We start from the raw sequence: 13,403 nt of genomic DNA on the forward strand, positions 1-13,403 counted from the left end.
GCTAGGCCGGGCCGGGGGCCGGGGGCCGGGGGCGGCGGCCGACAGGGGCTAGGCGGGGCCGGGGGCCGGGGGCCGGAGGCCGGGGGCCGGGGCGGCGGCCGACAGAGGGCTAGGCTGGGCCGGGGGCCGGGGGCGGCGGCCGACAGGGCGTAGGCCTGGCCGTGGGCCGGGGGCGGCGGCCGACAGGGCCTAGGCCTGGCCGTGGGCCGGGGGCGGTGGCCGACAGGGGCTAGGCCGGGCTGGGGGCCGGTGGCCAGGGGAGGTGGCCAACAGGGACTAGGCCGGGCCGGGGGCCGGGGGCGGCGGCCGACAGGGCCTAGGCCGGGCCGGGGGCCTGGGGCGGCGGCCGACAGGGGGCTAGGCCGGGCTGGGGGCTGGTGGCCAGGGGAGGTGGCCGACAGGGGCTAGTCCTGGCCAGGGGCCAGGTGCGGCGCCCAACAGGGCCTAGGCCCGGCCGGCCGCGGGCCAAGGGCGGCGGCCGACAGGGGGCTAGGCCGGGCCGGGGGGCCGGGGGCGGCGGCCGACAAGGGGCTAGGCCGGGCCGGGGGGCCGGGGGCGGCGGCCGACAAGGGTCTAGGCCGGGCCGGGGGGCCGGGGGCGGCGGCCGACAAGGGTCTAGGCCGGGCCGGGGGGCCGGGGGCGGCGGCCGACAAGGGTCTAGGCCGGGCCAGGAGCCGGGGGCCGGGGGCGGCGGCCGACAGAGGGCTAGGCTGGGCCGAGGGCTAGGTTGGGCCGGGGGCCAGGGGCGGTGGCCGACAGGAGCTAGGCCGGGCCGGGGGCCGGGGGCGGCAGCCGACAGGGCCTAGGCCTGGTCGCGGGCCAGGGGCGGCGGCCGGCGGGGGGCTAGGCCAGGCCGGGGGCCGGGGTCGGTGGCCGACAGGGGCTAGGCCGGGCCGGGGGCCGGTGGCCAGGAGAGGTGGCCGACAGGGGCTAGGCCGGGCCTGGGGCCGGGGGCGGCGGCCGACAGGGCCTAGGCCTGGTCGCGGGCCAGGGGCGGCGGCCGGCGGGGGGCTAGGCCAGGCCGGGGGCCGGGGTCGGTGGCCGACAGGGGCTAGGCCGGGCTGGGGGCCGGTGGCCAGGGGAGGTGGCCGACAGGGACTAGGCCGGGCCGGGGGCCGGGGGCCAGGGGAGGTGGCCAACAGGGACTAGGCCGGGCCGGGGGCCGGGGCGGTGGCCGACAGGGGCTAGGCCGGGCTGGGGGCCGGTGGCCAGGGGAGGTGGCCAACAGGGACTAGGCCGGGCCGGGGGCCGGGGGCGGCGGCCGACAGGGCCTAGGCCGGGCCGGGGGCCTGGGGTGGCGGCTGACAGGGGGCTAGGCCGGCCGGGGGCCGGGGGCCGGGGGCGGCTGCCGACAGGGGCTAGGCGGGGCCGGGGGCCGGGGGCCGGGGGCCGGGGGCCGGAGGCCGGGGGCCAGGGCGGCGGCCGACAGAGGGCTAGGCTGGGCCGGGGGCCGGGGGCGGCGGCCGACAGGGCCTAGGCCTGGCCGTGGGCCGGGGGCGGTGGCCGACAGGGGCTAGGCCGGGCTGGGGGCCGGTGGCCAGGGGAGGTGGCCAACAGGGACTAGGCCGGGCCGGGGGCCGGGGGCGGCGGCCGACAGGGCCTAGGCCGGGCCGGGGGCCTGGGGCGGCGGCCGACAGGGGGCTAGGCCGGGCCGGGGGCCGGGGGCCGGGGTCGGTGGCCGACAGGGGCTAGGCCGGGCTGGGGGCTGGTGGCCAGGGGAGGTGGCCAACAGGGGCTAGTCCTGGCCAGGGGCCAGGTGCGGCGCCCAACAGGGCCTAGGCCCGGCCGGCCGCGGGCCAAGGGCGGCGGCCGACAGGGGGCTAGGCCGGGCCGGGGCCCGGGGGCGGCGGCCGACAGGGGGCTAGGCCGGGCCGGGGGCCGGGGGCCTGGGTCGGTGGCCGACAGGGGCGAGGCGGGGCCATGGGCCGGTGGCCAGGGGAGACGGCCGACGGGCTAGTCCCGGCCGGGGGCCAGGTGCGGCGTCCAACAGGGCCTAGGCCCGGCCGGCCGTGGGCCAAGGGCGGCGGCCGACAGGGGGCTAGGCCGGGCCGGGGGGCCGGGGGCGGCGGCCGACAAGGGGCTAGGCCGGGCCGGGGGGCCGGGGGCGGCGGCCGACAAGGGTCTAGGCCGGGCCGGGGGGGCCGGGGGCGGCGGCCGATAAGGGTCTAGGCCGGGCCGGGGGGCCGGGGGCGGCGGCCGACAAGGGTCTAGGCCGGGCCGGGGGGGCCGGGGGCGGCGGCCGACAAGGGTCTAGGCCGGGCCGGGGGGCCGGGGGCGGCGGCCGACAAGGGTCTAGGCCGGGCCGGGGGGCCGGGGGCGGCGGCCGACAAGGGTCTAGGCCGGGCCGGGGGGCCTGGGGCGGCGGCCGACAAGGGTCTAGGCCGGGCCAGGAGCCGGGGGCCGGGGGCGGCGGCCGACAGAGGGCTAGGCTGGGCCGAGGGCTAGGTTGGGCCGGGGGCCAGGGGCGGTGGCCGACAGGAGCTAGGCCGGGCCGGGGGCCGGGGGCGGTGGCCGACAGGGCCTAGGCCTGGCCACGGGCCGGGGGCGGCGACCGACAGGGGCTAGGCTGGGCCGGGGACTGGGGGCCGGCGTCGGCCGCGAGAGGAATTACCCAAGGCCCAAGGTAAGAGAAACCCAAGTAAGATGGTAAGTGTTGCGAGAGGGCATCAGAGGGCAGACACACTGAAACTAAAATTACAGAAAACTGACTAATCTGATCATACGGACCACAGCCTTGTCTCTCTCAATGAAACTAAGCCATGCCGTGTGGGGCCACCCAAGACGGATGGGTCATGGTGGAGAGGTCTGACAGAATGTGGTCCGCTGGAGAAGGGCATGGCAAACCACTTCAGTATTCTTGCCTTGAGAACCCCATCAACAGTATGAAAAGGCAAAAAGATAGGACACTGAAAGATGAACTCCCCAGGTCAGTAGGTGCCCAATATGCTAATGGAAGCAGATATAGATACTACCTACATCTTTGTTGTGTTTTTTTTTTTCACTCAGGTGCCAGTTCAACAGATTCTGACAGTGAAAGTTTAGCTTGCAAATCGAAGCCTGGAGCCATGCCACAGTAAGTGTGTATGATTCCGTCCGTTTAAGTAGAAAATGTCAGCAGACTTGTGCTCAGTGACGCCGCTGGTGTTGTGCGCTAAAGGAAGAGGTCAGCTGATGTCAGTGAGAGATCAGATGCTTGAGCCTGGAACAGAGTCTTTGACTTTTGAACTTTGAAGTCTGCATTTCATCCTCAGTGTCCCCAAATCTAACCATCCACAATGTTTGTTCCAGTGCCAACTGACTGCTTATAAATATGTAGAAGGAGCAGTCACAATGAGAGAAAATGACTGACATCAGTACTAAAATGTAAATGACAAACAACTTGTCACATAAATTAGAAAATATCTAATTAGGCTAGAAATGGGTTTCCATTTGGATCAAGTGTATCTCCAGTTAGATCATGTCATGAAAATCTCAAAATGTCATTGTCCCTACAAAGACATAGGGATTATTAGTAATATGTTAGGATCTTAATTATTTTGCAAAGATAAAATCTATCAAGAGTTGGTAGAAAACTCCATGAATATTGAGACTGTGCTAAGAAATTTGTTTGATTTACTAGTATATGCATAACAATCATAGCCATTCAGCCTCAAATTATCACTGAGCATTCATGTTAAAGGGGGCTTCCCTGGTGGCTGAGTGGTAAAGAATGTGCCTGCCAATGCAGGAGACATGGGTTTGATCCCTGGGTTGGGGAGATCCCCTGTAGGGGGGCATGGTAACCCACTCCAGTATTCTTGCCTGGAGAATCCTATGGGCAGAGGAACCTGGTAGACTGCGGTCCATGGGGTGGCAAAGAGACGTGACTGAGTGCTAACTGAGCATATGTGTTAAAGGGCTCTTAATAAGATCACATACTCTGCTACCTGTGCATTCCGACAAGGATCTCAAGTTTAGTGAAGTTCCATGACTCGCTTGAGATTACACAGCCTGTGACTTAGCAAAATTGGACCTAGAAACAGCTCTTAACTTTTATGCACTAAGAAAAGACCACAGTCCAAGACATTCTCAACTTTACACAATGGGAAACTGGAATAAAGAGCAGTTGCTGGACTGAAAAGCAACCACCAGAACTTTGAATTAAATATCGAAGCCTGTTCCTAAACATTTCCTAAACGTATCTGCTTACTGCTCCAGACTGGGCTTTTCTAAGTATTATCTTTTGTCTTAGGATTTTCCAGTTCAATACTTTCTGCTTTCTAATAAGAGCTGAGATACATAGTTAGTACTTTCATCTGTGTGTTTATTTTGCTGCTGTCTGTGGGGCCCTCTGAATATATACTGAGCACCACTGTTCTAACTGTAGGTTGTGGGTCCCCATTTCTGAAGCAGTTCCAGTTGAAGCAGATTGAGCAAACATAAAGAAACTGGCCTGTTCTGTGGCAGTATTTCAAAGAATAATTCCTGCTTAAGAAATTCTGACCCAAGACTTCACTCCTTACTTTGCAGAGCTCAGAAGAAAACCACTTCTATGTCCTTGACCACTGGATCATCATCTCCAAAGACAAGAGTGACCACAGCTGTGATCCAGCCTCTGTCAGTCCCTGTTGAGCAGGTGAGCCCTATCCACAGTCCGAGAGGAGTCAGACTCTTTAGCATAAAGACCCCAGTTAGGCCTCCCCTGAAATATCTCCTCAGTGGACACACAACTGGGAGGAAAGAAAATGATAAGTTAAGTTCTTCCTTTTAATGCACTAAAAATAATTTTTAATCCGAGACACACCACTGATGAATCAACATCTGCATTTCCTTTGAGAATTCCTTTTTCTCACAGCTAATACTCTGATAAAGTGGTATCTGTGTTGGCTGTTACTGCTTGATTCTCCCTCACATATGTGCCATCTTCCACGTAGCCAAATTCGTTAGCTCATTTAAAAGAAAGCAGAAAAGGAGAAAAGTCCCCCTTATCCACAAAGTCCACCTGATAGAGCTCAGAAGTCCACCTGTCCTCTGCGAGCTTAACAGATAATATGGGAATATTCAGATTCCTTCACGTCACTGTGCATTTTCATCCTGCTTTCGTTTCATTGTGAAACTGCTTTATCCAAGAACAGCAGTATCCACAACTGGGTCATTGTAGTGAATTCACTTTGCAAACACAGGAAACCTGAAGCTTTTTTTAAGTAAAAAATTAGAATCTAGATGTCTCTAAATGAGATGTGATACTTTGCCTTGGTGCTGTGGTGGGCATCTGTAAACCCAAGCCTCTTGCAACATGAGCACATTCTTGAGTCATAAGTGTGCCCTCCTGCCACTGAGCGCCCATGGGTGTTTTAGAAATGACAGGGCTCCCCTGGTGGCTCAGTGGTAACGAATCCGCCTGCAGTGCAGGGAGACCCGGGTTCGATCTCTGTGTTGGAGAAGATCCCCTGGAGAAGGGAATGGCAACCCACTCCAGTATTCTTGCCTGGAGAATTCCATGGACAGAGGAGCCTGGTGGGCTACAGTCCATGGGGTCACAGAGTCTGACACACTGGGGGACTGAGCACGCACACAGAGATGTAATAAGAAGAGTAGATTTGGAAGGGAATAGTGTAGCTGAAATCAAGGGAGAAGAGACCCTTTCAAAGAAGAAATGCCGTGAAAATCTCAAATATTGACAACAGGTCAGTAACTCAAGAACTAAACAGGGTTGTTTGGATTTGGCTGTCCATAGCTCATCGCTGGTGATGTTTGGCAGAGGAGCTCTAGTGCAGATTCGGTCTAAAGGTAGGTCAGCTCACCCACCTTCAGGAGTTTGAAGGGGAAGGAGTAGAGATGGAGCGTGTACACCCTGCAAGTTTCCACAGGGAAAGAGAGGAGGGGAAGTGGGGTGTGGGCTCACTCTCACAGGTGTTTCAAAGATGGAAGTGGATTGATTATTTTAATGGAATGGATGGTAATGTTAGTTGTACTGAATTCTTATTGTTGTTGTAACAAATTCCAACCAATTTATTGGATTAAAGCACACAAATTTGTTCTCTTTCAATTCTGAAAATCAGAAGTCTAAAGTCAAGGTGTTAGCAGGGCTGTGCTACATCAGGGGGTTGAGGGGGGATCTGTTTCCTTGTCTTTTCCAGCTTGTAGAGGTTCCTCAATACCTGTTATGTGCCCACTCCCATCTCTAAGCCAGTAGCATGGCACTTCTCTCCTCTCTAACTACCTGCCTGAGACCATATTGGGCCTCTTGGATAATCCAGGATAATCTCCCATCTCAAAGTCCTTAAATGAATGAATGACATATGCAAGTTCTTTTGGCCACCTAAGGTAATATTCACAGGTCCTGCAGATTAGGGCATGGACTTCATTCATTGGGGGCCATTTATTTGTCTACTACAGTCCACTCTCTGCCCAGAAAAACTCACATCTATTTCACATGAAAAATATAGTCACCGCATCCCAAAGTCCCCTAAAGCCTCAACCCATGATGGTATCACCTCAAGTCCAAACTTTCATCTAAATCTTATCAACTCAGGACATCCAAATATCATCAGCTAAATTATTTAAATCAGGTATGGGTGAGGCTGCTGCATATGAACCATTCTCAGCCAACACTCCTTTCCATTCAAGTAGCATGGAGCTAGAATGCAGGTTATCTGTGCCCAAGATGGAACATTGTGACAGGGGCAGGGTACCAGTTATGAACATCCCTGTTCAGAAAAAAAGAAAATGAAAGGAAAAAAAGGAGTTACTGGTCGGTCCCCAAAAAATTAAAATTTCTAGCAAACAATCCTCCGTGGCTCTGGGCTCTGCCTTCTGGCCTTGAGGTTCTGACCTTGGAGTCATCCTTCCTTTTTCTTGAAAGGTATCGCACATCCTGAGGCTGGGCTGTGGCTTTTATCTCAGCAAAACTTTCTCTCTGCTCTTCTGCTCATCCCGAGGCTGTCTTTTTACCCTTCGTTGTGGAGGCTGCTTATCCAGTCTAGGGAATTATTGTATTAGTTGTAGATTTGTTGTGTCCTTGGGAAGAAGTGAATTCAGGCTCTTCCTGGGCGACCATCTTGAACCCTCCCTCCATCAGTCTTTGCTGTCCTTACGGGACAGATTACAAGGAAGCACTGATTCTTCAGCTGTCAGGCTCAAAACCTTCAAGGAAGCTACCTTTGAGCTCTGTGTCATTTGTCATATTTATGATTCAAATTTTTTGTGTAATTGTTTGATTAGTGTCCCTCTTAGCCATCAGATTGTTTATTCCATGAAGTTTGTTACCAGTAGTGTTTTTGCTCATTCTCCTTGTTGTTGTAAGTATAAGTGCATTTTTGATTTTTCTTTTTTTTTTCCAAGAGTACTATTTACATAAAATATAGTCAATGTAGAGGTGACAAAATAAAAGATATTAGCCGTATTTAATACATATTCTATTCTAAGGTCCAAGTAGCAACCACAATGGGGTAATTTTCAATCTTTGACATTTATAATTTATAAAACCACAACATTGTGCGATAGTCAGATTCAACAGTATTAAAAATAATTGGATTGCCCTCTCTTCTTTCCCTAACAATAAGTAAACTACGTGTTTATTTGGAAAGTATTGATGGTTCACAATAATCCTTTTTTTTAAAGTTAGCAGATCATGTAGTATTTTTCAGGAAAATGACAAAATTAATGTTGAGTGAAATAGCCAAAGTTAGGTAAGTACTTTGAAACAAAAAACAACGTGCTGTGAAATCTTCTGCTCTGTGTATCCGTGTATCTATAAAGTGATAAACACATAAATGATCATTCAGTATACTTACTCAGAGCAATTTGGTGACGGTGGGAAAACATTATTTTCCCTATGGCTGTCAACAGGTGTCATTACCAAATGGTTTCCAAAATGAATCAGATTTCTGATGTTTTGCATGCAGCTATATTACATATATTTGTATCCAGAATAACGGCCTTAGAATCGGATTTTAAGTTTAGATCCTGGCTCTGCACTGGGTATATTACTTTGTCCCACTGAGCCCAGTTTTTCTTGTTATGAAATAGTAATTGCCCTGTGTCTTTATGTAGGATAGTCGTAATGCTGAAATGAGGTTAATTTTGAAAGTCATAGCAGACTGTCTGCTATAAGTACTCAACAAAGAGGACTTCCCTGGTAGTCAGTGGTTGAGAATCCACCTTCCAATGCTGGAGACCCTGGTTCGATCCCCAGTCGAATATTCATTGGAAGGACTGATGCTGAAGCTCCAATACTCTGATTACCTGATGGGAGGAAGTGACTCATTGAAAAAAACCTTGATGCTGGGAAAGATTGAAGGCAGGAAGAGAAGGGGACAACAGAGGATGAGATGATCAGATGCCATCACCGACTTGATGGACATGAGTTTGAGCAAGCTCAGGGAGCTGGTGATGAACAGTGAAGCTGGAACGCTGCAGTGCACGGGGTTGCAAAGAGTCGGACATGACTGAGCAACTGAACTGAACTGACTCAACGAAGAGTAGCTGTTGTTGATAACTACAGCAACAATGATGCTGATAATCAAAATAATAATAACAACAATGTCCTTGTAGAAAATGTAGTCATAAATCTGTAATGTTTATTTTAACGGTTGATTTTTATTTTATATATTCCAGTTTCCTAAATGATTTTGTTGAATCTAACTTTTTTTGTGATGGATGGAGACTCCTTGCTTGTCACATGCCTACGTGAGAAGTCATTCAACAGGGGCAGTAGCTTCTTCTACCTGGTAGAATGCTATCTCGCAGATTTTATGAGAAATGAAGGACAGCTTGCATAGTTCTCCTCAGATAGTCTCAGCGCACTAGCCAGGACCGGAAATAGCATGCTGGAGAGGAGTGGTGAGAGGGGTAGCCTTTCTCTGCAGCTTCTCAGTGAGGAAGCTTGAGTTTCTTGTACATGCTAAGTTGCTTCAGTCATGTCCAACTCTTCGAGATCCTGTGGCCTGTGGCCTGCCATGATCCTCTGTCTGTGGGATTCTCACTGTTAAGTATAATGTTTGCTCTAGGTTTTTTGTACATGGTCTTTATCTAGTTGAGGAAGTTTCCCCTCTATTCCTAATTTATTGTGCTTTTCAAGAGATGGGTGAAGTTCATCAGGTAATCAAATTTATTGATGTACAGTTGTTCATAGTGTTCTGTGATTATCCTATTATGTCCATAGGGTTGTCATGAATGTTCCCTCTTCATTTTTGATATTAGTAATTTTTGTCCTCTCTCTCTCTCCCTTAGTTAGCCTGGCTTAGCGGCTTATCAATTTCTTTGAACTTCTCAAAGTACCAGGTCTTGGTTTTCTTGTTTTTGTCTGCTAATATCCTGTTTTCAACCTCATCGATTTCTGCTGCAATTCTTATTATTTATTTATTTTCTGTTGTTAATTTTGGACTAATTTTGCTCTTCTCTTTCTGTCATGGCAGCCCAAGCACAGGCTGGAAAAGAATTTCCAGACACAGCATTGCAGAAGGGAGGGAGTTTATTAAGAGCAAAGAGCAGAGATAAGAGGGGCACTGAGAGCTCAGAGGAACGACCTCTTGACAGACCAGGGAGAGGTAAAAGTGTCTGTGGTTTAGTAGCCAGTTTTGATAGCCTCAAGGCAAATAAAATTCACGCTGTAAAGTTGGCATTAGGTGATTGGTTAGGGCACTGTAGGGTGAGCACTGAGGTGGGCCTTTTACCTAGTTTGGAGTCAGGAAGCTTGCTGGTGATGATCAGGGGCCTTTTGTCAACAGTGACACAGAGGCTCAGTCAATTCCAGAGGTGACCTTGACACTGGGCTTGCACCTGTGGCCTAGTTTTCTAAAGTAGCAGCTTGGATTACTGATTTTAGATCTTTCTTTTCTAATGTATGCATTTAATACTATAGATTTCCTTCTAAGAATTGTTTTCACTGCCTTTCACAAATTTTGATGTTATATTTGAACTTTCATTTAGTTCAAAATATTCTAAAATTTCTCATGAGATATCTTCTTTGGTCCATGTGATACTTAGAAAAGTGTTAAGCTCCAGTTATTTTGGATTTTCCAGTTGTATTTCTGTTATTGATTTCTAGTTTAAATCCATTTTCATCTGTGAGAAATATTGTATGATTCTAGACTAATGTCTTCTTAATTCTTTGAAAATAAAAATTAAAATCTCTTAACTTACTGTCAAACTACTTTACTTAGAAAGTATATCATTATAGTGAGTGGAGATTTGCAGAAAATATATAACCCATTATCTCAGTACTCAAAGAAAACCATTCTTCAGTTTTCAACATTTTATTATAAAAATTTGCAAACATGAAAAGTTGAAAGGTGTGCCACAAGTATCCATCGCCCCACCATCTAATTCTATGATTACTTTTATTATATTTGCTTTACATATGTCCATAAATTTTCTCTGCCTCTAGTCATTTATTAAAAAGACGATGGAGAGGGACACATTTGAAAGGAAGTTTCAAATGTTCAGTTCAGTCACTCAGTTGTGTCTGACTCTGTGACCCCATGGACTACAGCATGCCAGGCTTCCCTGTCCATCACCAACTCCTGGAACTTGCTCAGACTCATATCCATAGAGTTGGTGATGCCATCAAACCATCTCATCCTCTGTCATCCTCTTCTCCTGCCTTCAAACTTTCCCAGCATCAGGGTCTTTATCAATGAGTCAGTTCTTCCCATCAGGTGGCCAAAATATTCCAGTTTTAGCTTCAGCATCAGTCCTTCCAATGAATGTTCAGGATAGATTTCCTTCAGGGTTGACTGGTTTGATCTCCTTGAAGTGCAAGCGACTCTCAACAGTCTTCTCCAACACCACAGTTCAAAAGCATCAGTTCTTAGGTGCTCAGCTTTCTTTATGGTCCAACTCTCACATTCATACATGACTACTGGAAAAACGATAGCTTTGACTAGACAGACCTTTGTTGGCAAATTAATGTCTCTGCTTTTTAATATGCTGTCTAGGTTGGTCATAGCTTTTCTTCCAAGGAGTAGGCATCTTTTAATTTCATGGCTGCAGTCACTATTAGCAGTGATTTTGGAGCCAAAGAAAAGAAAGTCTGTCACTGTTTCCATTGTTTCTCCATTTATTTGCCATGAAATGATGGGACCGGATGCCAGGATCTTAGTTTTCTGAATGTTGAGTTTTAAGCCAACTTTTTCACTCTCTTCTTTCACTTTCATCAAGAGGCTCTTTAGATCCTCTTCGCTTTCTGCCATAAGGGTGGTGTCGTCTGCATATCTGAAGTTATTAATTTTTCTCCCATCAATCTTGATTCCAGCTTGAGCTTCATCCAGCCAGCATTTAGCATGATGTACTCTACATATGAGTTAAATCAGTAGGGTGACGATATACAGCCTTGATGTACTCTTTTCCCAATTTGAAAGCAGTCCTATGTCCAATTATAACTGTTGCTTCTTGACCTGCATACAGATTTCTAAGGAGGCAGGTCAGGTGGTCTGGTATTTCCATCTCTTTAAGAATTTTCCACAGTTTGTGGTGATCCACACAGTCAAAGGCTTTGATGGAGTCAATAAAGCAGAAATAGGTGTTTTTCTGGAAGTCTCTTGCTTTTGCGATGATCCAATGGATGTTGGCAATTTGATCTCTGGTTCCTCTGCCTTGTCTAAATCCAGCTTGAACATCTGAAAGTTCACAGTTCATGTACTATTGAAACCTGGCTTGGAGAATTTTGAGCATTACTTTGCTAGCGTGTGAGATGAGTGCAATTGTGCAGTAGTTTGAACATTCTTTGGCATTGCCTTTTTTGGGGATTAGAATGAAAACTGACCTTTTCCAATCCTGTGGCCACTGCTGAGTTTTCCAAATTTCCTGGCATGTTGAGTGCAGCACTGTCACAACATCATCTTTTAGGATTTGAAATAGCTCAGCTGGAATTCCATCACCTCCACTAGCTTTATTCATAGTGATGCTTCCTAAGGCCCACTTGACTTTCCATTCCAGGATGTCTGGCTCTAGGTGAGTGATCACACCATCATAATTATCTGGGTCATGAAGATCTTTTTTGTGCAGTTTTTCTGTGTATTCTTGCTACCTCTTCTTAATATCTTCTGCTTCTGTTAGGTCCATACCATTTCTATCCTTTATTGTGCCCATCTTTACATGAAATGTTCCCTTGGCATCTCTAGTTTTCTTGAAGAGATCTCTAGTCTTTCTCATTATGTTGTTTTCCTTTATTTCTTTGCATTGATCACTGAGGAAGGCTTTCTTAACTCTCCTTGCTATTCTTTGGAACTCTGCATTCAAATGAGTATATCTTTCCTTTTCTCCTTTGCCTTTAGCTTCTCTTCTTTTCTCAGCTATTTGTAAGGTCTTGTCAGACAACCATTTTGCCTTTTTGCATTTCTTTTTCTTGGGGATGATCTTGATTGCTGTCTCCTGTACAATTTCACGAAACTCTATCCGTGGTTCTTCAGGCACTCTATCAGATCTAATCCCTTCAATCTATTCGTGACTTCCACTGTAAAATCGTAAGGGATTTGATTTAGGTCGTACTTGAATGGTCTAGTGGTTTTGCCTACTTTCTTCAATTGAAGTCTGAATTTGGCAAGAAGGAGTTCATGATCTTCGCCACAGTCAGCTGCCTGTCTTGTTTTTGCTGACTGTATAGAGTTTCTCCATCTTTGGCTGAAAAGAATATAATCAATCTGATTTTGGTGTTGACCATCTGGTGATGTCCATGTGTAGAGTCTTCTCTTGTGTTGTTGGAGGAGGGTGTTTGCTATGACCAGTGTGTTCTCTTGGCAAAACTCTTATTAGCCTTTGCCCTGCTTCATTCTGTACTCCAAGGGCAAATTTGCCTGTTACTCCAGGTATCTCTTGGCTTCCTACTTTTGCATTCCAGTCCCCTATGATGAAAAGGGCATCTTTTTTGGTGTTAGTTCTAGAAGGTCTCGTAGGTCTTCATAGAACTGTTCAATTTCAGCTTCTTCTGCATTACTGGTTGGAGCATAGACTTGGATTACTGTGATAGTGAATGGTTTGCCTTGAAAATGAACAGAGATCATTCTGTTGTTTTTGAAATTGCACCCAAGTACTGCATTTCAGACTCTCTTGTTGACTATGAGGGCTAGTGCATTTCTTCTACTGCTATATCACAGTAGTAGATATAATGGTCATCTGAATTAAATTCACCCATTCCAGTCCATTTTAGTTCACTGATTCCTAAAATGTCAGTGTTCACTCTTGCCCTCTCCTGTTTGACCACTTCTAATTTACCTTGATTCATGGGCTTAACATACCATGTTCCTATGCAATATTGTTCTTTACAGCATCAGATTTTACTTCCACCACCCGTCACATCCACAGCTGGGTGTTGTTTTTGCTTTGGCTCTGTCTCTTCATTCTTTCTGGAGTTATTTCTCCACTGATCTCCAGTAGCATATTGGGCACCTACCGACCTGGAGAGTTCATCTTTCAGTGTCGTA

The 13,403-nt window shown here is 49.3% G+C and overlaps 1 protein-coding gene across 50 annotated transcripts in view; it reads left to right on the forward strand.

Moving 5' to 3' along the window:
* LOC145506319 (olfactory receptor 4A47-like) overlaps positions 1-13,403 on the forward strand; it is a 162,726-nt gene that overhangs the window by 59,091 nt on the left and 90,232 nt on the right. For all 50 annotated transcript variants that reach the window (XR_014053800.1, XR_014053790.1, XR_014053811.1 and 47 more), the window contains 2 exons: positions 3,007-3,073; positions 4,510-4,615. The gene's annotated coding sequence lies outside the window, so the exon portion shown is untranslated. The remainder of the gene's footprint in view (positions 1-3,006; positions 3,074-4,509; positions 4,616-13,403) is intronic.

This window comes from Giraffa tippelskirchi, chromosome 1, assembly GCF_054371585.1.
Source record: "Giraffa tippelskirchi isolate mGirTip1 chromosome 1, T2T-mGirTip1v1.2.pri, whole genome shotgun sequence".
Lineage (NCBI taxonomy): Eukaryota > Metazoa > Chordata > Mammalia > Artiodactyla > Giraffidae > Giraffa > Giraffa tippelskirchi.